Below are 24,439 nucleotides of genomic sequence, written 5' to 3' on the forward strand. Positions count from 1 at the left end.
TGCTTCTTCATTAAGTTTACGGGTGCCTTTTCCAATCACAAGAACGGTTCTTCCAGTTTCTCTCATATCTTCTTTAACTTCAGTAAGCACAAATGACCAAGCTTCCAATACTTGCGTTTGCTGCTTTCTTAATATCCTTCATGTATTTTGTTATTTTATTAACTGGACCCTTCTTCTGTTCCAGTTAGCGCTGCCACCTGTTCCACTGTCGTTCTTGCTGCCGTTTTAATAGTTAAGGAAAATTTTTCCCATTTGGCAGAGACAGATTAGATCCTTCTCCTTACCGGGATCTGTGATAAGCGGCGTCAAGGTTTTGTTGTGTGAGATATGGAGATTCTCGTAGAGAGAAGCTCTGTCGAAAACGACCGGTTTCCCTTTGATTCGTTTCCACTATAGTTCGAGAGATATGTGGTTCTCTCGGTTGTAAGGTTTGTAGGACTGTTTCCCAACGGCCTATGCTCCAGGGACGTCCCTGCGACCTTCTGTTGATAGCAGTGCAAATCCCTCCGCAGTAACAGTGGCTGTTAGGGATCGAAAACAATGTATACTTGATGCCTTGTTACGAATTCTGTCAACTTAAAGAGATTAGATAATTAAGGTTGCTAGCGTAGCTTGGCCTATTACGGTATTTAAGAACGGCAGACGTATAGAGCAATTGCATCTCGTTTCACCATCTGTGTAAGTGTAGATATGCACCACAGGCGGATAAGCATGTGAAGTTGGCAAAGACAGTAACTTTGTCTTCGACGATAGATGCAACCGAAAACGTTGAAAATGTATCGAGTACTCTTTCTTGGAAGACGACACTACTCCAGCTTGTTTTAAGGTAGAAAAGTTCCAAACTGTGGATTTTGAGAGGCTTCTTTCTGTTGAAGGAGATCACTCACTGCAACTGAGACCAGACAGGCAGCTTACTTTTATCGTTTTAGCAAAAAAGGTTTCAACCTGGGAGATCTGGATTTGAAAGGTAATAGTAGTAGTTCTCCTCAGGAATTACAATTGGGTATCGTATTTGAAGAACAAAACCAAAATATCAAAAGTACTTTATCTGAAAGCTAAACGATTAGGGGTTATGTTTGCTAAATAGAAGGAATTAATATTATAAAGACCTTGAAACTAAACAACCATAGCTGGTGAGTATTTTCCTTCCAGTGATAATTTTTGTATCTTGATTCAACATGTTCAGAAACAAATGATGATCGCTACTGTTCACTCGCCTATGCGGCGGAGGCAGACATAGTCAATTATGTACACAAACATGAACTTTTCTATTATGGGTCGACAGTCTTCCATATCCAAAAAAGTTAAGAAAAACAGTAATGACAGGTTACGTATTACCGAGATTAAATTGGGAATTCCAGCATATTTAGTGCTGGTGAGTGGTTAAAAAGAAACATTAAAATTTTTAACTGCATCTATTTGCATAGTTTGTCATGGCGAATCCACGTTCTGCTTATTACATATCGTTCTTATTTACATACATTTGTTTCAAGGTAATATCTATGTTCAGAAACTGTAGCCATATTTGTTATGATAGATAATCACCATTTGTATTAGACTATGCTACCCACTGAATGTTTCTATTGACTTCAATTAAAACCTCGAATGCGGGAGTTAGTGGGTTCGATCCCCGGCCGAGCCATACCAAAAACTTAAAAATGATACTAGAAGCTGCCTCGCTTGGTGCTCAGTGTTAGGAATGGTCAGCCTGGTGTCAGGATAATGTGACTGGACGGGACATGATGCTACATGCATGCGGCATAATGCCCCAGTGCTAGGCATTACTGTATATTACCACACTGCAAAACATCGTAGCGATAAGGCTACAAAATTGTTAAAGCTTCGTTAAAAATCAAAATGATGCACACACACACACACACACACAAACACACACACACTTCAATTAAATTCTGTTAAGCTGCCTATTTTAAATAAGTAGTTTAAAATTTCACCAGGATGTGCAGTTTCCTATACTATATTTTAAAAGGAATATATGAAAGAACAGAACCATGAAAATAACAATAAGACTTCCTGGACATAAAATATGACGAAAACGAAATATTGTATGTCAGTGCTATTTTACACATATTGCATAGTTGATAACAGTGGTAGTGGAGAATAACTAAACACACGTGAGGAAGGAAAGAGACGGTCATAGGCTGGATTCGAACAATTCTCTGAAAATTTTAGATGAGAATATATCTTCTGTGGAATTAAACATAATGAATATTCAGGGGAGGTAATAGATAAGAAAGTTTGATGACGCATATTAAGCTTTAACGACTATATACAGAGCTAACGTAACTTACTTTTATGTGTGTCCGTTATGTAGTTGTTAACGTCTTCATGTTTCTCAGATAATTCTAAAAAATGAAAATTGAAAATTGTATTATTAGCTCATTTCTTAAAAGAATTAAAAAATAGATGTTCAACAGAAGCAACAACACTAGCCCGGGAAACAAACTCTGGTCTTCATTTTCAAAGATCAAAAATATAACGTTATATAACTTTACATGCTTTATGTCTACAAAGGAAGGGCTATTGGGTTAAAACCAAACCAAGGCAAACTTGTTATATTTGCACCATATGATGGTAACCTTTCATTTGCTCCACTGCCGTTATCCATGTCGCTTGTTAAGTTAAAGTGCCTTCTAGATTTGTCCTGTGTGTCTCCAGTTTGAATTATATTTGTTTCCTGTACGTTTGAAAGAATCAATATTCTCTATATTGTATTGATATTCTGGTGTTTTTATTATGAATTTAACGCCATATATCAGTACATCACAAAAACACACACACACACACACACACACACACACACACACACATATATATATATATATATATATATATATATATATATATATATATATATATATATATATATATATATATTCTAGCGGACAGAACTAAGATGCCAGTGATAAGTCGGAAAAGACAAGCACCTAGACAAACGACCTCAGACCACAGTTAGCTCCCCTAAATGATATTGAAAATCAGGAAAATATTCCGGGCACATAGTATCTAGTTTAGCTGAAAGTTTCACAGATGAAATATGTTGCAATGTTACAAGTGTCAGAGTGTACAAAAACACATTTATTCCCTGATTCTCGTAGGATTTCATGACATTAAGGAAGGAAGTTAGCGTGTGCATAATGTTACACATTTCCATCAGGTTATTATACCAAATATACAATAAGGAAGGTTTTTAATTAACATAAGAGAGAAACTATTTGCGGTCTTAGGCTGGACGTTTCATTGCCTTATTTCCGATTATGTAAAGTATTCGGCCTTTGTAGTTAGCACGGAATTGGGACAAATCAAATTCTCAATACGCACACCACTCATTTGCACGCATCATTGCACTTTCGATTATTTTTTACACCTTTTCTCAGTCCTGATTTGAACAGCAAACATACATATATATTCCACATTTTAATACTTTTTTCATCTGATCATTTTATTATTTAAATCTTCTCACTACAGTTCCTATCTCACTTATGGTAGTTCTCAACGGAAATAATTTAAGTGTTCTTTTGTGTATTTGATATTATTTCGCAAACGACTCCTTCCCATCAGAAGTGTTTTAAGTGCACTTTGTGTTTCTGATGTTTTATGCTGATCTTGTAATCTAATCTATTGCATATCCATTATTCTGTGTCAGTATCGACTTATATTTCCAAATGCATAATGATGGATATGATAGTCAAATGTGCAGAAACACACTAAAGATATCGAAGTTGTTCTTTCCTTTGACACGAGTTTCTTCCTGATTGGAATCTGTAGTCTTTTTCAAATCTTTTTCTAAAAAACGGGATGTAAATATTACGAGAACAATGGATTTTACCTCTGCTAAGAATTAGAACTTCGTTCAACAGGAACGCACATTAAAGAACGCATCTGTGTGTTCTAAGGTGGCGTATCCAGTAAGATTCCCTTTCTTTCCTGGTTTCGGAACTACATTTGGGATTGTGAGCAATTGCAATAACTGTTATATCACTGAAAGTGTGTCCACGGGAGGAGGAGTGTTCTGTGACTGGGCTTCTGTACTGCTTCTTTGTCATCCAGTCAGATCGATGAAGGCTGATATTTTTGTGCTGTTTAATTTCTCGACATACTGAAGGCTACAGATCTTACATGTGATCAGATAAATTACATTCTGTTTTGCACGTTTTCTCTGAATCATGTATCTTAACATTTGATTAGAAACTTAGAACACTGAAACCAAGCGATTTAAACCAAGAAGACTAGAAAAAGACCTCCATGCACAAATTAAATTTTCTTTATGCAGCCGACACATTTTCTCTTAAATAAATCTCTAAATTGGCTTATTAATCACCCAATAGCTTACAATTACTAACACAAACATTTAAATATTAGGGAAATGAAAAACATATTAAAAGATACTTTAAACTCCATTAAAGATACATAAAATAACAGCTGTCTTTCTGGCTCATCGATATATATATATATATATATATATATATATATATATATATATATATATATATATATATATATATATATATATATATATGTGTGTGTGTGTGTGTGTGTGTGTGTGTGTGTGTGTGTGTGGTCTTATATTCTCACATTTAAACCACCAACGGAATATTTTACTTGGCGCGAGAATGTAAATCTACCACAACTCTTGTTTAGCAAACCACTCTCGAGCGACCTGATGAGGAACTTTTGCCGCGTTCATTAACCTTATAATTTGTTTTCTTTTTTCTCACCCTTATAATACCCATCTGGGCTGTCGTATATTGCGCACAATTTTGCATCCATGTTTCTTTTATCACGGTTTAAACTTAAAATGAGTGGATTTATTCTACCTCCAAGTTGCGCGCTAGCGACCACCGTGTACAATCTTGGTCTTCATATTCCATTTAAAGATTCATCTGACCATTATTTATCCAAGCGAAAGATTGTTCGCATTCGCGTCATGGACGAGACACAGGACAGCGCGTTGATGCACACTGATATCGCTTGACACGCGAGATCATGCCAATGGCAAGCACAATCTACGTGGAATCGCTGAAGCACTTATTAACGAACAAGGTCTTCAGTAGATCTTTGAAAATCCCATGCAAGCCATTTATTATTAACGCAACTAGGACGAGATCATGCTAAAAATACCCGCGGTCATAAACTATATTCAGGGAGATTACTGAAATACCACAAGCCCACAAGGACGCGAGGCCACCCCATTAAATCATGATTGATGCTATTAGCGCTAGGGATGTTTTAACAATGAAGACTTTATGATAAAAGCAGAGATGTGAAAACGTACAAAAGGTGAATTCGTTCCCAAACCAAAACCACCTGTGGGGTAAATGTCTTGGTCGACCAGTTTGCCGCATGTGCTATCAGTAACATATTAGTGAACTCGTGAATCATCTGGGAACACTATTGGGTTCCGTTCGTGCCATCATTAAAGCGCCGGAAATCATCATACAAGCCTCATTCATTTATCATAGGTTGTTCACGGACAGTATTATGTACCTGAAGATGCTTCGTTAATGCCCGAACTCAGTGAAGATGTCGATGATGTATATGATGAATGCAAGTACACGGATGATTTTCTTGGGCGCTTTTTATTCTTAGCAAAATAGATGCCTCTATGCAGCATGTCCTTGCGAATACAAGCAGGAACGTTACGTCAATACTCACAATCTCGTCGAGGAAAAATGAAATCGACGTGGTTTTCACTTCACCAATCATCGCGGGCAATCGCGCACGCTCAAGATCGCAATAACGTCACTCGTTTACGAAACTGACTCAATAAATTTAGTGATCCGATAATTTCGTTCATGACTGTAAAGACACACACATTTTATCCACGAACACGTGTCCACACACGCCGTTCTGCCATCTCAAATCTCCACAGCTTGCGGTGACATCAGACAATCATCGCTGTGAAAAGTTCTCGGGTGACCCGAAGATATTATTGTGATATCGGCAGTCAAACGAATCTTACACATGGGATTCAATATCTCGCCAGACTTTGTCAGAACCACTACCACTATGTAGGTTTATCTAGCATGTGGCATCATCAGTGGCGGTTTCATATTATTCGAGTTCTTCCTGAATGCTCGCCATAGTTTCTGTTGTCGATTACTCTTACGCCCGCGTACCATTCATTCGTTAATCGTTCGTTTGACTATTGCTGACCAGGACGGGTACGCAAGGAGACCTTGAAAATATAGCTGTACAGTAGAGATCGACCTGATTTAATACAATAACAGTCAAATGTGGACAGGTGATGCCCATGCGTGTTATCAACGCGACTAATACCGTTTACATGACAGTCGGCGATCGTATGGTCTTTGCATATCTCCAAAGAGAAAGATTCCAAGCCTTCCTAGAGTCGAGGAATCTTCCATATGGACCTAAGGGTCCAAACAAGTATCCCCCGTGCTCCAGGGATCTGGGCAAAGATCGTTGGAAGAAATGAGGCAGAAGGAAAAAGGCTGAGATCAAAAAGTATAATATTAATATCAAAAGCAAGGCGGAACGTGTTTGGGGAAAGAATTTTAAATACGTTCTTCGTTTCTAAAAAGAGTAATGACATAAACAAAACAATGCAATAAATAATTATGGAAGATAGAGCAATGACAATCAATTCTAATTATATATTAAAGTAAGGAGAACAGATTTTTATGAAAGACTACCAGGGGCAAAAAAAAAGTATTTTTAAACTCATGGCTCTTTCTATGCCATAATTCAAATTGTCAGATCTGGAAAGAAATTCGCGGGAGAGCAAGTTAATGTTTGAGAATGCAGTTTAGCTCTGAAATAAATAAAAATAAAATGAAACAAGTCATTTGGAAAGAGGTCGGTAGTTTTGCTTCATGTCCTATATATGAAACATTTTTTAAATTCAAGGCTATGAGAATCATGTCTTAAATTCCAAAACAAGCTAAAGACAGGAAATATCAAATGTTGGAGGTTAATCTCACTTCTTAATTTAGATTTCACGCCTCCTTCTCTACATATTGTTCATAGGTTTAATTAATCACCCCTCTTACTAGTGACAGTGAAAAAGGTTTTATGAAAGGAAAATTTACCGGTGGATATAATATAACGTTTTTCAACCTTCATCACCGTCTTGAAGGAGAAAATAAACCAGATCTTTTTGGAAACTGCAGTGAAATCTAATCTTTCCAATTTGAAGAACCCATATGTCACTGGTACAGAACAATTTGTAATAAATCACAATGTGCCATTAATAATGTGCATTAATTATCCATTTTTCAAGTAGACAGGGGTTGTCAAGTTTTGTACCTTTTCATCACTATAAATAAAACATGAGCACTATAGGCATTTTATTTAATGAAAAAGGGTTCAATTTACAGCCGAAGGCTGATGACAATTTCCATCATTAAATGGTTTTCCGCCGTCCTTTCACCATGCAGTTTTTTCATGATTTTGACTGGGAATCAATGATATATTGTAATAGTTATACATCAAAAGCTCTTCTGATTAAACTGTATCCAGACATTAATATTAATTGTTCACATTATTTGGGTAGACTTCCCACTGTAATTGTAGGAGGGTAATGCTTAGTTATTCAACGAACTTGGATGAAGAATAGAAACTCCTTGGGTGTAGGAGCCAAAGAAAGTTTTGCCTTATCGAGTAATCCCTGAAATTTACTTAAATTCATTCATCAGTTCTTCAACCCTAAAGGTCCATATAGGAAATACATTGAACTAGGCGTCGTTTAGTAACCAAAGATAGCTGATGTCAAACATTGTTTCTGAAAAATGTTTTCAAAATTTTGAAGTAGTTTATTAAATTAGGGAAATGAAAAAGATATTAAAAGATACTTTAAACTCCATTAAAGATACATTTTGTCTCATGTAATGTATCTTTCATTCCGATAAAAGATCTACTGTTCAGGATTAAATAATTGCGTACACAATGCGGATAACTAATTGTGTTCTATTAATTCGAAATCTTTTTGATGCAAATGATCTTTTTTAAGCTGTAATAAAACAAACCACAACATAAACTAATTATTTTATAAAGTATTCAGCTATTATCCGAAAGACATAATAGAATTGGAAAAGGAACATCTGAATATTTTTGGGAAAGTGAAAATAGTTTTTCCTGACGTTTTGAGCAACAATTCACATCTGAGGGTAAGACAAATTAATGCATTCATTTATAAGGTCTGACAATAACTACACACCGCAAGACACCAAAGTCAATAGCAAACATCCAATTTTCTTCCAATATGTAAATAATAAATTCCGATCAGATGAATGGACCAATTATTATTATTATTATTATTATTATTATTATTTGGTTTCTTTTTGATCAGATCTGATTTAAGATTTCTTCATAGAAATATTGTCGCATAGTAATTTTTGAAGAGGGGAAAAGTTAGTGATAAATACACATATTGAGCACCTTTTAGAATTTATTTGTGAAATTATTCCAACTTATGAACCGAATTTTAGAATTACACAGAAAGCATTTTTAGAGGACATGGATATTTTAATACATTTGTTAATTTCCGAAGTATGTTTGCAAAATTATGTTTACACAGATCACAGGGTGCATAACAAATCCAATATTTCACTTTTAATAGAAATTGTTTCCTTATCTAAAAAATATGTAGCCAAAGTGAATAATATAATTGATGTGTTTAAAGAAAAGTGGACCCTATAGTCAATTTTCCCTATGTGGTCATTTTTTTATATAAATCTTTAAGCTGGTTAGCGCTTTATTGATTTTATACACGCACAAAAACCGTATCAAATGTCAAGCAAACAGTTAATTTTCTGATATTGTGTGAGTGTGTTTTTGTGTGTTGAATATAATTTAATCAAATATATTTTAACGGTCATGATGCATATTAATTGAGGATAATTTTCTGTTCACCATGTCAGATGGTGATATCGGGAAATATGTAATATCCTTACAGCTTATGTTCAATAAGAGCATATCAAACAATTCTGTGTTTGTAGGTAATTTTGAAATATGTGTATTAAAACTTTTAATCTTCGCTTGACCTACAAATCACAAATGCAAGTAACATGCAAATTATTTATACATTATGTATGTCATTTGTGAAAATAAACGTTTGAGTAAAATAAAGCTAAGTTGACTTTTTAAAAATAACTTCATTAATTTACATTTATCATATAGGTGTCCTTCGAAGATATCGATGCTCTTGTGGGGGAAAATAATTTCTAGGAATTCAAGATAAAACCATCTCTTCAGTTATCCGTTGAGTGTAGAAACTACGTCTAATATTCTTCGGCAATAATATTTTGACATTGGCTGATGTGGCGCGTATATTAGATGTCACATTTGTACCATTTTCTTTTAGAATAAAGTACACATAATTAGAAGTCTTCTGGTGAAAGCTCATGACATTATGAGGCTCCATTCAGGGAGAGTAGCTTCTGAAAGTTTTTTATGCCAACCATCATGACAACGATATGAAATGTTTTAATGGCAACATTTTCATTTAGAACCACTGGGGTATCATGATAAGTCCGTTGGTGAAAACGCCATATGATATAGACATCTATTTGGGCAGAGTCAGATAACACAATTTTCAAGATGGCCAGAAATATCGCCATTTTTGGAGTCAAACTGCATCAATTTGATTTTACTATAAGAACTCTTCTGATGAAAATCACAAGTCAACATAACTTTCTATTTAAGAGAGGATAATAACATTTGCAAGATGGCCACGTTGGATGTCAGATCAACGCAATTTTATGTTAGGACCAACAATGAATGATAAGAAATCAAATGAAAACGAACATGTTGATATGACTTTCCGGTTCAGAGGAGCAACAATAGCAAGACTTCTAAAATGTCTGCAGTGCTGGTCATACGCGCTCAGATGCTGACCGTTACAATTAGGAACAGCAAGATATCATAAGACATCTTCTGGTGAAAGCACAATTTCAACATGACAATCAGTCTAGGAGAAGTAGATTTTCCATACGACTGTTGTAGTGGCCTTAGCGGAATTTAGATCGGCATCATTTTCGTGTACGACCAGTCTGACACTATGAGACGCTTTCAGTGAGAACCATTTGCTGACATAACCATTCATTAATCGGAAATGGTGATAAAAACATTTTCAAGATGGCCCTGACTGTGCCCATATAAATAACTAGACATCAAAAGATGTATTTAAGCAAAAACAAAACATAAATTATGTTGAGATGACAATACATTCATGAATGGTGGCGATAACCAGATTCTCAAGGTGCGATCTGCGGCACCCAAATTGAATGTGCAAGGAGCGCCATTTTATTTAGGACCAACTAGACGTCATAATAAGACTTGTGGTGAAATGAACAAGTCAATATACTGTTCTGGTCAGGAGTAGCAATAACAAGGTTTTCAAGATGGCTGCATGTCGGCCATATTTGATATCAGCTAGCCACCATTTTCATTAGTACCAGCCAAACATAATAATAAATCAATAAGTGACAATCCCATGTTGATATGGCCATCCATTCAAGAGAATTTCTCATAACAAGATTTTCAAGGTAGCGGTAGCAGCTATATTGGATGCTCTAACAGGAGCATTGTCTTTATTGGCCAGTTAGACAATAGGAATAATGTGTCTGTAAAGTTTCTTTATTTGGGGGGGGGGGATTTAAAGCCATTTTTCAGTGCACGATATGCTGTACATGGTTGCCAGTATAACTGGTGGAGGAAGAACCCCCGCAATCCCTGGAAAGAACATCCGACCCACGGGAAAAAGGAGTATGGGGAAATGTGGAGTTAGTATAATGAGGTTAATGCAATAATAATTACTTACAAACACACGAAACAAACAGAAACTATCATATATAATTGATTGCACAAATAAATATATCATAGCTTCTCTTAAGGGTACAAGGGCCATTTTGTATCAAAAATATGATGCCTCATCAACGTGTTTTATATAAACCTTCATTTAGAAATAATAATAAAATGCACCTGAAAAGACAATGAACCAACAGTAAAACAAGTTTATGCACCCAACCCCAAAATCATATATAAAGTGAGGCTCACAGTGCAATGGCAATACCGTTGCGTATGTGATACATTTTAGAAACACATGTACTAAGTAACTTCATACAATTCAAATTAGTTCCACTAAAGGATGCTCTACTGCTATGGGTGGCTAGCTCTGCTTCCTAACAGACTATTCGCATTTTACTGTCTACATACTGTGGAGTAGCTAGGGGTGTACATACCTCACTTCAGTTTCAAGAACAAAGAACAACTCAAGCCCGAAACAGCTCATGATTAAACAGCAATAGCTGGAAAAAAAATCACACAAATTAAGAAATAAGGTCCAATTTACGAAACTATCCTATGCACCCATAGGCCTTCAACCCCTTCAACCCACATAAAATTACTTTAGGTCACATAAAAATCGGATTATTTCAATAGTTAGATTAATATTGTCTCAGAATTGAACGAAAATCAAAACAGCGGTTAAGAAGATGTAGAGCAAAATGACGTCCCAGGAGCTAAATTCTGTTGTTCTGAAATATCAGAACATTCAGTTTATGAGTTGAAGCGCTGGCTTGAATGTCGTGAATTGGCAGTTGCCGGAGAAAAAGAAGCAGGAATAGGTCAAAATGTAAGTGGATTCTTCTTTACGATACCGTAACAATTACTGTAACGTTACTAGGAGTTTATTATTGTAACCTTCCTTTCAGGCAAACAACAAACTGCCATCTTAAAACAAGCATATTCACTGCACTGAAACTCTTCAAGTCCATGTCGACTTCTGTATGTAGCATATTTTGCCATTTACCATTTTGTCATGTGCGTGGGGCAAGCGTGCAATTATAAGTGTCGCATTGTCTGTGATTAATAACTGTACTAATATTATAGGGTTATTCAATTAGATATATGTAATTTTCATAAAATATTTTATCTCAGCCTTGTTCATAAATATGCAAATATACAGAAATATGTACATGTAAGTAAACAAAAATCTACGACATCAATAATTACAAGGATGTACACAATTATCAATCCGGTTACACACATAGATGACATTGCACTAATTATTAACAGGTTCTAATATTCTTGGGGTCACAAAGTGTTTTGAAACGTCCACAGATGGTTTTGTTGTTTTAACAGCTGAATTATTTGTTGTCAAAATAAATGTCTAACATTTTAAGATCCTGTAAAATTCTAAATGCAGGTAACAACTCATTTGCTAACATTTTGTTACTGCACACATTTATTATTGTTCCTGTTTTAAATTTATATTGTGCATTAATACTTGAAAACAATTTTATTTTTATTTTAGGTGTTTGGAGTGTATAGAATCAAACAACACAGACATAGTTATTCATGTTGATGGAGGAAAATGATGTGAACAAAACGAGAGTGAGGTGTTATCTTCTTTCAGGACCAGTAAGTCTTCAGAAACTGTACCTTTTCTTTCTACAAGCAGTTGGAATAGTTTCTATTCCAAAAGGATTTGGTTATGGGAGAATTATGTACACATTATATCAACTACAAAGGTGTACACATTTAACTCTGCATCAGATAGTGAAAGTGAGGACAACTTGACTGACTTCAACACATCAAAACCTATGTTGAAATGTCAACAATTTTTTATAAGTGGTCATGTGCAAGATAAATATAAAGATGATCATTACCTTTTTAAAATCATCTGTAATGTCATCATACACATAGCAAGTTGTGTATCGTGTAACAGTGACTCTAGCAACACTCTCAGGAAAAATAAGGGATGCATCATGGGACTGTAAAGCTTCCTCTATGGGCAGATGAAATCAAACTGCTTTACTTTCTGCCTTGGAAGATTACACTCTTCAGTTTGGATATAAGCCATGTGCATCTCCCATCAAACTTTATAAACAACAGCCACAACCATGCCATTCAACATCATACAGCAAGAAATACAAGGCAGACATATTTAGAAACTATGATTCATGATGTGACATTAAAATTAATGAAACAAAGTTTGCTAACAACTTAATTGCTACATTACCAAACTCAGGTTCAGACAGCATGATCAGCAAAATATATAGAGACAGACTACCCTGATTATGAAGTTGACATGGAGGTATTAAATGATAGAACTAAGTCTGCCTTACACTTGATGCAAGTAATAAATGATAGAACTAACTCTGCCTTACACTCAATGGAAGTATTAAAGGATAGAACTAAGTCTGCCTTACACTTAATGGAAGCATTAAAGGACAGAACTAAGTCTGCCTTACACTTAATGGAAGCATTAAAGGATAGAACTAAGTCTGAATTACGCTTAATGGAAGTATTAAAGGATAGAACCAAGTCTACCTTACACTTGATGGAAGTATTAAATGATAGAACCATGTCTGCCTTACACTTCATGGAAGTATTAAAGGACAGAACTAACTCTGCCTTACATTAAATGGAAGTATTAAAGGAACGAACTAACTCTTCCTTACACTTAATGGAAGTATTAAAGGATAGAACTATGTCTGCTTACAATTAATGGAAGGGGTAAAGGATAGTACTAACTCTGCCTTACACTTGATCGAAGTATTAAAGGATAGAACTAAGTCTGTCTTACACTTAATGGAAGTAATAAAGGATAGAACTAGGTCTGCCTTACACTTAAAGGAAATATTAAATGATAGAATTAACTCTGCCTTACACTTAATGGAAGTATTAAAGGATAGAACTAACTCTGCCTTACACTCGATGGAAGTAATACAGGATAGAACTAAGTTTGCCTTATACTTAACGGAAGTATTAAATGATAGAACTAAGTCTGCCTTACACTTTATGAAAGTGATACAGGATAGAACCAACTCTGCCTTACACTTAATAGAAGTAATACAGGATAGAACTAGGTCAGCCTTACGCTTAATGGAAATATTAAAGGATAGAACTAACTCTGCCACACACTAAATAGAAGTATTAAAGGATAGAACTAACCCTGCCTTACACTTAATGGAAGTATTAAAGGATAGAACTAACTCTGCCTTACTCTTGAAGGAAGTAATACAGGATAGAACTAAGTCTGCCTTACACTTAACGGAAGTATTAAATAATAGAACTAACTCTGCCTTATACTTACTGAAAGTAATACAGGATAGACCAAGGTCTGCCTTACACTTAATGGAAATATTAAAGGATAGAACTATGTCTGCCTTACACTTAATGGAAGTATTAAATGATAGAACTATGTCTGCCTTACACTTGATGGAAGTATTAAAGGAGAGAACTAAGTCTGCCTTACACTTAATGGAAGTATTAAAGGATAGAACTAAGTCTGCCTTACACTTGATGGAAGTATCAAATGATAGAACTATGTCTGCATTACACTTGATGGAAGTATTAAAGGAGAGAACTAAGCCTGCCTTACACTTAATGGAAGAATTAAAGGATAGAACTATGTATGCCTTACACTTGATGGAAGTATTAAAGGAGAGAACTAAGTCTGCCTTACACTTAATGGAAGTAATAAATGATAGAACTAACTCTGCCTTACACTTAATGGAAGTATTAAAGGATAGAACTATGTCTGCCTTACACTTAATGGAAGTATTAAAGGATAGAACTAAGCCTGCCTTACACTTAACGGAAGTATTAAAGGATAGAACTGTCTGCCTTACACTTGATGCAAGTATTAAAGAATAGAACTAAGTCTGCCTTACACTTAATGGAAGTATTAAAGGATAGAACTAAGTATGCCTTACTCTTAATGGAAGCATTAAAGGACAGAAATAACTCTGCCTTACACTTAATGGAAGTATTAAAAGATAGAACTATGTCTGCCTTACACATAATGGAAGTATTAAAGGAGAGAACTTAGTCTGCCTTACACTTAATGGAAGCAATAAATGATAGAACTAACTCTGCCCTACACTTAATGGAAGTATTAAAGGATAGAACTATGTCTGCCTTACACTTAATGGAAGTATTAAAGGGGAGAACTAAGTCTGCCTTACACTTAATGGAAGTATTAAAGGATAGAACTAAGTCTGCCTAACACTTGATGCAAGTAATAAATGATAGAACTAAGTCTGCCCTACACTAAATGGAAGTATTAAAGGACAGAACTAACCGTGCCTTACACTTAATGGAAGTATTAAAGGATAGAACTAACCCTGCCTGACACACAATGCAAGTAATACAGGATAGAACTAAGTCTGCCTAACACTTAATGGAAGTATTAAAGGATAGAACTAAGTGTGCCTTACACATAATGGAAGTATCAAAGGACAGAACTAACTCTGCCTTACACTTAATGTAAGTATTAAAGGATAGAACTATGACTGAGATACACTTAATGGAAGTATTAAAGGATAGAACTAAGTCTGCCTTACACTTAATGGAAGTAAAAAATGATAGAACTAAGTCTGCCTTACACTTGATGCAAGTAATAAATAATAGAACTAAGTCTGCCTCACACTTAATGGAAGTATTAAAGGATAGAACTAACTCTGCCTTACACTTAATGGAACTATTAAAGGATAGAACTATGACTGAGATACACTTAATGGAAGTATTAAAGGATAGAACTAAGTCTGCCTTACACTTAATGGAAGTAATAAATGATAGGACTAAGTCTGATTTACACTTGATGCAAGTAATAAATGATAGAACTAAGTCTGCCTCACACTTAATGCAAGTAATAAATGATAGAACTAAGGCTGCCCTACACTAAATGGAAGTATTAAAGGACAGAACTAACTCTGCCTTACACTTAATGGAAGTATTAAAGGAGAGAACTAACTCTGCATTACACTTAATGCAAGTAATAAATGATAGAACTAAGTCTGCCTTACACTTGATGGAAGTAATAAATGATAGAACTAAGTCTCCCCTACACTAAATGGAAGTATTAAAGGACAGAACTAACTCTGCCTTACACTCAATGGAAGTATTAAAGGATAGAACTAACTCTGTCGTACACATAATGCAAGTAATACAGGATAGAACTAAGTCTGCCTTACACTTAATGGAAGTATTAAAAGATTGAACTAAGTGTGCCTTACACTTAATGGAAGTATTAAAGGATAGAACTATGACTGAGATAGACTTAATGGAAGTATTAAAGGATAGAACTAACTCTGCCTTACACTTAATGCAAGTATTAAAGGACAGAACTAACTCTGCCTTACACTTAATGGAAGTATTAAAGGATAGAACTATGACTGAGATACACTTAATGGAAGCATTAAAGTATAGAACTAAGTCTACCTTACACTTAATGGATGTAATAAATGAGAGAACTAAGTCCGCTTTACACTTGATGCAAGTAATAAATGATAGAACCACGTCTGCCTTACACTTGATGGAAGTAGTAAATGATAGAACTAAGTCTGCCCTACACTAAATGGAAGTATTAAAGGACAGAACTAACTCTGCCTTACACTTAATAGAAGGATTAAAGGATAGAACTAACTCTGCCTTACACTTAATGGAAGTAATAAATGATAGAACTAAGTCTGCTTTACACTTGATGGAAGCAATAAATGATAGATCTAAGTCTGCCCTACACTAAATGGAAGTATAAAAGGACAGAACTAACTCTGCCTTACACTTAATGGAAGTATTAAAGGATAGAACTAACTCTGCCTTACACATAATGCAAGTAATACAGGATAGAAATAAGTCTACCTTACACATAATGGAAGTATTAAAGGATAGAACAAAGTGCGCCTTACACTTAATGGAAGTATTAAAGGATAGAACTATGACTGAGATAAACTTAATGGAAGTATTAAAGGATAGAACTAAGTCTGCCTTACACTTAATGGAAGTATTAAAGGACAGAACTAACTCTGCCTTACACTTAATGGAAGTATAAAAGGATAGAACTATGACTGAGATACACTTAATGGAAATATTAAAGGGTAGAACTAAGTCTGCCTTACACTTAATGGAAGTAATAAATGATAGAACTACGTCTGCCTTACACTTGATGCAAGTAATAAATGATAGAACTAAGTCTGCACTACACTAAATGGAAGTATTAAAGGACAGAACCAACTCTGCCTTAAACTTAATGGAAGTATTAAAGGATAGAACTAACTCTGCCTTACACTTAATGCAAGTAATAAATGATAGAACAAAGTCTGCCTTACACTTGATGGAAGTAATAAATGACAGAACCAAATCTGCCCTACACGAAATAGAAGAATTAAAGGACAGAACTAACTCTGCCTTACACTTAATGGAAGTATTAATGGATAGAACTAACTCTGCCTTACACTTAATGCAAGTAATACAGGATAGAACTAAGTCTGCCCTACACTTGATGAAAGTATTAAAGGATAGAACTAAGTGTGCCTTACACTTAATGCGAGATTAAAGGATAGAACTATGACTGAGAAAAACTTAATGGAAGTATTAAAGGATAGAACTAAGTCTGCCTTACACTTACTGGAAGTATTAAAAGACAGAACTAACTCTGAAATACACTTAATGGAAGTATTAAAGGATAGAACTATGACTGAGATACACTTAATGGAAGTATTAAAGGATAGACCTAAGTCTGCCTTACACTTAATGGAAATATTAAACGATAGAACTAAATCTGCCTTACACATAATGCAAGTATTAAAGGACAGAACTAACTCTGCCTTACACTTAATGGAAGTATTAAAGGATAGAACTATGAGATACACCTAATGGAAGTATTAAAGGATAGAACAAAGTCTGCCTTACATTTAATGGAAGTATTAAAGGATAGAACTAACTCTGCCTTACACTTAATGTAAGTATTAAATGATAGAACTAACTCTGCTTACACTTGATGGAAGTAATATAGGATAGAACTAAGAATGCCTTACACTTAATGTAAGTAATACAGGATAGAACTAGGTATGCCTTACACTTAATGGAAGTACCAAAGGACAGAACTAACTCTGCCTTACACTTAATGGAACTATTAAAGGATAGAAATAAATCAGGCTAAGGACAGAACCAACTCTGCTTTGCACTTAATGGAAGTATTAAAGGATAGAACTAAGTCTGCCTAACACTTAATGGAAGTAATACAGAATAGAACTAGGCCTGCGTTACACTTAATGGAAGCATTAAAGGATAGAACTAACTCTGCCTTACACTAAATGGAAGTATTAAAGGAAGGAACTAACTCCTCCTTACACTTAATGGAAGTATTAAAGGATAGAACTATGTCTGCTTACACTTAATGGAAGTATTAAAGGATAGAACTAACTTTGCCTTACACTTGATGGAAGTATTAAAGGATAGAACTAAGTCTGTCTTACACTTAAAGGAAATATTAAAGGATAGAATTAACTCTGCCTTACACTTAATGGAAGTATTAAAGGATAGAAATAACTCTGCCTTACACTCGATGGAAGTAATACAGGATAGAACTAAGTCTCCTTACCCTTTATGGAAGTAATACAGGATAGAACAAGGTCTGCCTTACACTTAATGGAAATATTAAAGGATAGAACTAGCTCTGCCATACACTAAATGGAAGTATTAAAGGATAGAACTAACACTGCCTTACACTTGATGGAAGTATTAAAGGATTGAACTATGTCTGCTTACACTTAATCGAAGTATTAAAGGATAGAACAAACTCTGCCTTACTCTTGATGGAAGTAATACACGATAGAACTAAGTGTGCCTTACACTTAATGGAAGTATTAAAGGATAGAACTATGACTGAGATACACTTAATGGAAGTATTAAAGGATAGAACTAAGAATGCCTTACACTTAATGGAAATAATAAATGATAGAGCTAAGTCTGCCTTACACTTGATGCGAGTAATAAATGATAGAACTAAGTCTGCCTTACACTTGATGGAAGTAATAAACGATAGAACTAAGTCTGCCCTACACAAAATGGAAGTATTAAAGGACAGAACTAACTCTTCCTTACACTTACTGGAAGTATTAAACGATAGAACTAACTCTGCCGTACACTTAATGCAAGTAATAAATGATAGAACTAAGTCTGCCTTACACTTAATTTAAGTAATAAATGACAGAACTAAGTCTGCCTTTCACATGATGCAAGTAATAAATGATAGAACTAAGTCTGCCTTACACTTAATGGAAGTATTAAAGGACAGAACTAACTCTTCCTTACACTTAATAGAAGTATTAAAGGATAGAACTATGACTGAGATACACTTAATGCCAGTATTAAAGGATATAACTAAGTCTGCCTTACACTTAATGGAAGTAATAAATGATAGGACTAAGTCTGCCTTACACTTGATGCAAGTAATAAATGATAGAAATAAGTCTGCCTCATACTTAATGCAAGTATTAAAGGACAGAACTAACTCCTCCTTACACTTAATGGAAGTATTAAGGGATAGAACTAAGTCTGCCTTACACTTAATGGAAGTAATAAATGATAGAACTAAGTCTGATTTACACTTGATGCAAGTAATAAATGATAGAACTAAGTCTGCCTCACACTTAATGCAAGTAACAAATGATTGAACTAAGGCTCCCCTACACTAAATGGAAGTATTAAAGGACAGAACTAACTCTGCCTTACACTTAATGGAAGTATTAAAGGATAGAAATAACTCTGCCTTACACTTAATGCAAGTAATAAATGATAGAACTAAGTCTGCCTTACACTTGATGGAAGTAATGAATGATAGAACTAAGTCTCCCCTGCACTAAATGGAAGTATTAAAGGACAGAACTAACTCTGCCATACATTTAATGGAAGTATTAAAGGATAGAACTAACTCTGCCTTACACATAATGCAGGTAATACAGGATAGAAGTAAGCCTGCCTTACACTTAATGGAAGTATTAAAGGATAGAACTAAGTGTGCCTTCCACTTAATGGAAGTATTAAAGGATAGAACTATGACTGAGATAAACTTAATGGAAGTATTAAAGGATAGAACTAAGTCTGCCTTACACTTAATGAAGTATTAAAGGACAGAACTAACTCTGCCTTACACTTAATGGAAGTATTAAAGGATAGAACTATGACTGAGATACACTTAATGGAAGTATTAAAGTATAGAACTAAGTCTGCCTTACACTTAATGGAAGTATTAAAAGACAGAACTAACTCTGAAATACACTTAATGGAAGTATTAAAGGATAGAACTATGACTGAGATACACTTAATGGAAGTATTAAAGGATAGAACTAAGTCTGCCTTACACTTAATGGAAATATTAAACGATAGAACTAAATCTGCCTTACACATAATGCAAGTATTAAAGGACAGAACTAACTCTGCCTTACACTTAATGGAAGTATTAAAGGATAGAACTATGAGATACACCTAATGGAAGTATTAAAGGATAGAACAAAGTCTGCCTTACATTTAATGGAAGTATTAAAGGATAGAACTAACTCTGCCTTACACTTAATGTAAGTATTAAATGATAGAACTAACTCTGCTTACACTTGATGGAAGTAATATAGGATAGAACTAAGAATGCCTTACACTTAATGTAAGTAATACAGGATAGAACTAGGTATGCCTTACACTTAATGGAAGTACCAAAGGACAGAACTAACTCTGCCTTACACTTAATGGAACTATTAAAGGATAGAAATAAATCAGGCTAAGGACAGAACCAACTCTGCTTTGCACTTAATGGAAGTATTAAAGGATAGAACTAAGTCTGCCTAACACTTAATGGAAGTAATACAGAATAGAACTAGGCCTGCGTTACACTTAATGGAAGCATTAAAGGATAGAACTAACTCTGCCTTACACTAAATGGAAGTATTAAAGGAAGGAACTAACTCCTCCTTACACTTAATGGAAGTATTAAAGGATAGAACTATGTCTGCTTACACTTAATGGAAGTATTAAAGGATAGAACTAACTCTGCCTTACACTTGATGGAAGAATTAAAGGATAGAACTAAGTCTGTCTTACACTTAAAGGAAATATTAAAGGATAGAATTAACTCTGCCTTACACTTAATGGAAGTATTAAAGGATAGAAATAACTCTGCCTTACACTCGATGGAAGTAATACAGGATAGAACTAAGTCTCCTTACACTTTATGGAAGTAATACAGGATAGAACAAGGTCTGCCTTACACTTAATGGAAATATTAAAGGATAGAACTAGCTCTGCCATACACTAAATGGAAGTATTAAAGGATAGAACTAACACTGCCTTACACTTGATGGAAGTATTAAAGGATTGAACTATGTCTGCTTACACTTAATGGAAGTATTAAAGGATAGAACAAACTCTGCCTTACTCTTGATGGAAGTAATACACGATAGAACTAAGTGTGCCTTACACTTAATGGAAGTATTAAAGGATAGAACTATGACTGAGATACACTTAATGGAAGTATTAAAGGATAGAACTAAGACTGCCTTACACTTAATGGAAATAATAAATGATAGAGCTAAGTCTGATTTACACTTGATGCGAGTAATAAATGATAGAACTAAGTCTGCCTTACACTTGATGGAAGTAATAAACGATAGAACTAAGTCTGCCCTACACAAAATGGAAGTATTAAAGGACAGAACTAACTCTTCCTTACACTTACTGGAAGTATTAAACGATAGAACTAACTCTGCCGTACACTTAATGCAAGTAATAAATGATAGAACTAAGTCTGCCTTACACTTAATTTAAGTAATAAATGACAGAACTAAGTCTGCCTTTCACATGATGCAAGTAATAAATGATAGAACTAAGTCTGCCTTACACTTAATGGAAGTATTAAAGGACAGAACTAACTCTTCCTTACACTTAATAGAAGTATTAAAGGATAGAACTATGACTGAGATACACTTAATGCCAGTATTAAAGGATATAACTAAGTCTGCCTTACACTTAATGGAAGTAATAAATGATAGGACTAAGTCTGCCTTACACTTGATGCAAGTAATAAATGATAGAAATAAGTCTGCCTCACACTTAATGCAAGTATTAAAGGACAGAACTAACTCCTCCTTACACTTAATGGAAGTATTAAAGGATAGAACTAAGTCTGCCTTACACTTAATGGAAGTAATAAATGATAGAACTAAGACTGATTTACACTTGATGCAAGTAATAAATGATAGAACTAAGTCTGCCTCACACTTAATGCAAGTAACAAATGATTGAACTAAGGCTCCCCTACACTAAATGGAAGTATTAAAGGACAGAACTAACTCTGCCTTACACTTAATGGAAGTATTAAAGGATAGAAATAACTCTGCCTTACACTTGATGCAAGTAATAAATGATAGAACTAAGTCTGCCTTACACTTGATGGAAGTAATGAATGATAGAACTAAGTCTCCCCTGCACTAAATGGAAGTATTAAAGGACAGAACTAACTCTGCCATACATTTAATGGAAGTATTAAAGGATAGAACTAACTCTGCCTTACACATAATGCAGGTAATACAGGATAGAAGTAAGCCTGCCTTACACTTAATGGAAGTATTAAAGGATAGAACTAAGTGTGCCTTACACTTAATGGAAGTATTAAAGGATAGAACTATGACTGAGATAAACTTAATGGAAGTATTAAAGGATAGAACTAAGTCTGCCTTACACTTAATGAAGTATTAAAGGACAGAACTAACTCTGCCTTACACTTAATGGAAGTATTAAAGGATAGAACTATGACTGAGATACACTTAATGGAAGTATTAAAGTATAGAACTAAGTCTGCCTTACACTTAATGGAATTAATAAATGATAGAACTAAGTCTGCTTTACACTTGATGCAAGTAATAAATGATAGAACTAAGTCTGATTTACACTTGATTGAAGTAGTAAATGATAGAACTAAGTCGGTACTACACTAAATGGAAGTATTAAAGGACAGAAGTAACTCTGCCTTACACTTAATAGAAGGATTAAAGGATAGAACTAGCTCTGCCTTACACTTAATGCAGGTAATAAATGATAGAACTAAGTCTGCCTTACACTTGATGGAAGTAATAAATTATAGAACTACGTCTGCCCTACACTAAATGGAAGCATTAAAGGACAGAAGTAACTCTGGCTCACACTTACTTGAAGTATTACAAGGATAGAACTAACTCTGCCTTACACATAATGCAAGTCATACAGGATAGAACTAAGTCTGCCTAACACATGATGGAATTATTAAAGGATAGAACTTAGTGTGCCTTACACTTAATGGAAGTATTAAAGGATAGAACTATGACTGAGATAAACTTATTGGAAGTATAAAAGGCTAGCTACTAAGTCTGCCTTACACTTAATGGAAGTATTAAAGGACAGAACTAACTCTGCCTTACACTTAATATAAGTATTAAAGGATAGAACTATGACTGAGACACACTTAATGGAAGTTTTAAAGGATAGAACTATCTCTGCCTTACACTTAATGGAAGTAATAAATGATAGAACTACGTCTGCCTTACACTTGATGCAAGAAATAAATGATAACACTAAGTCTGCCTTACACTTGATGGAAGTAATAAATGACAGAACTAAGTCTGCCCTACACTAAATGGAAGTATTAAAGGACAGAACTAACTCTGCCTTACACTTAATGGAAGTATTAGAGGATAGAACTAACTCTGCCTTACACTTAATGCAAGTAGTAAATGATAGAACTAAGTCTGCCTTACACATAATGCAAGTAATACAGGATAGAACTAAGCCTGCCTTACACTTAATGAAAGTATTAAAGGATAGAACTAAGTGTGCCTTACACTTAATGGAAGTATTAAAGGATAGAACTATGCCTGAGATAAACTTAATGGAAGTATTAAAGGATATAACTAAGTCTGCCTTACACTTAATGGAAGTATTAAAGGACAGAACTAACTCTGCCTTACATTTAATGGAAGTATTAAAGGATAGAACTATGACTGAGATACACTTAATGGAAGTATTAAATGATAGAACTAAGTCTGCATTACACTTAATGGAAGTAATAAATGATAGAACTACGTCTGCCTTACACATAATGCAAGTATTAAAGGACAGAACTAACTCTTCCTTACACTTAATGGAAGTATTAAAGGATCGAACTATGACTGAGATACACCTAATGGAAGTATTAAAGGATATAACTAAGTCTGCCTTACACTTATTGGAAGTATTAAAGGATAGAACTAACTCTGCCTTACACTTAATGTAAGTATTAAATGATAGAACTAACTCTGCCTTACACTTGATGGAAGTAATACAGGATAGAACTAAGAATGCAATACACTTAATGTAAGTGATACAGAATAGAACTAGGTATGCCTTACACTTAATGAAAGTACTAAAGGACAGAACTAACTCTGCCTTACACTTAATGGAACAATTAAAGGATAGAACTAAATCAAGCTAAGGACAGAACCAACTCTGCTTTACACTTAATGGAAGTAATACAGGATATAACTTACTCTGCCTAACACTTAATGGAAGTAATACAGAATAGAACTAGGTCTGCGTTACACTTAATGGAAGTATTAAAGGATAGAACTAACTCTGCCTTACACTAAATGGAAGTATTAAAGGAAGGAAC

The sequence above is a fragment of the Sinohyriopsis cumingii genome, chromosome 15 (genome assembly GCF_028554795.1).
Source record: "Sinohyriopsis cumingii isolate HCF-2022 chromosome 15, ASM2855479v2, whole genome shotgun sequence".
In the NCBI taxonomy this organism is placed as follows: Eukaryota; Metazoa; Mollusca; class Bivalvia; order Unionida; family Unionidae; genus Sinohyriopsis; species Sinohyriopsis cumingii.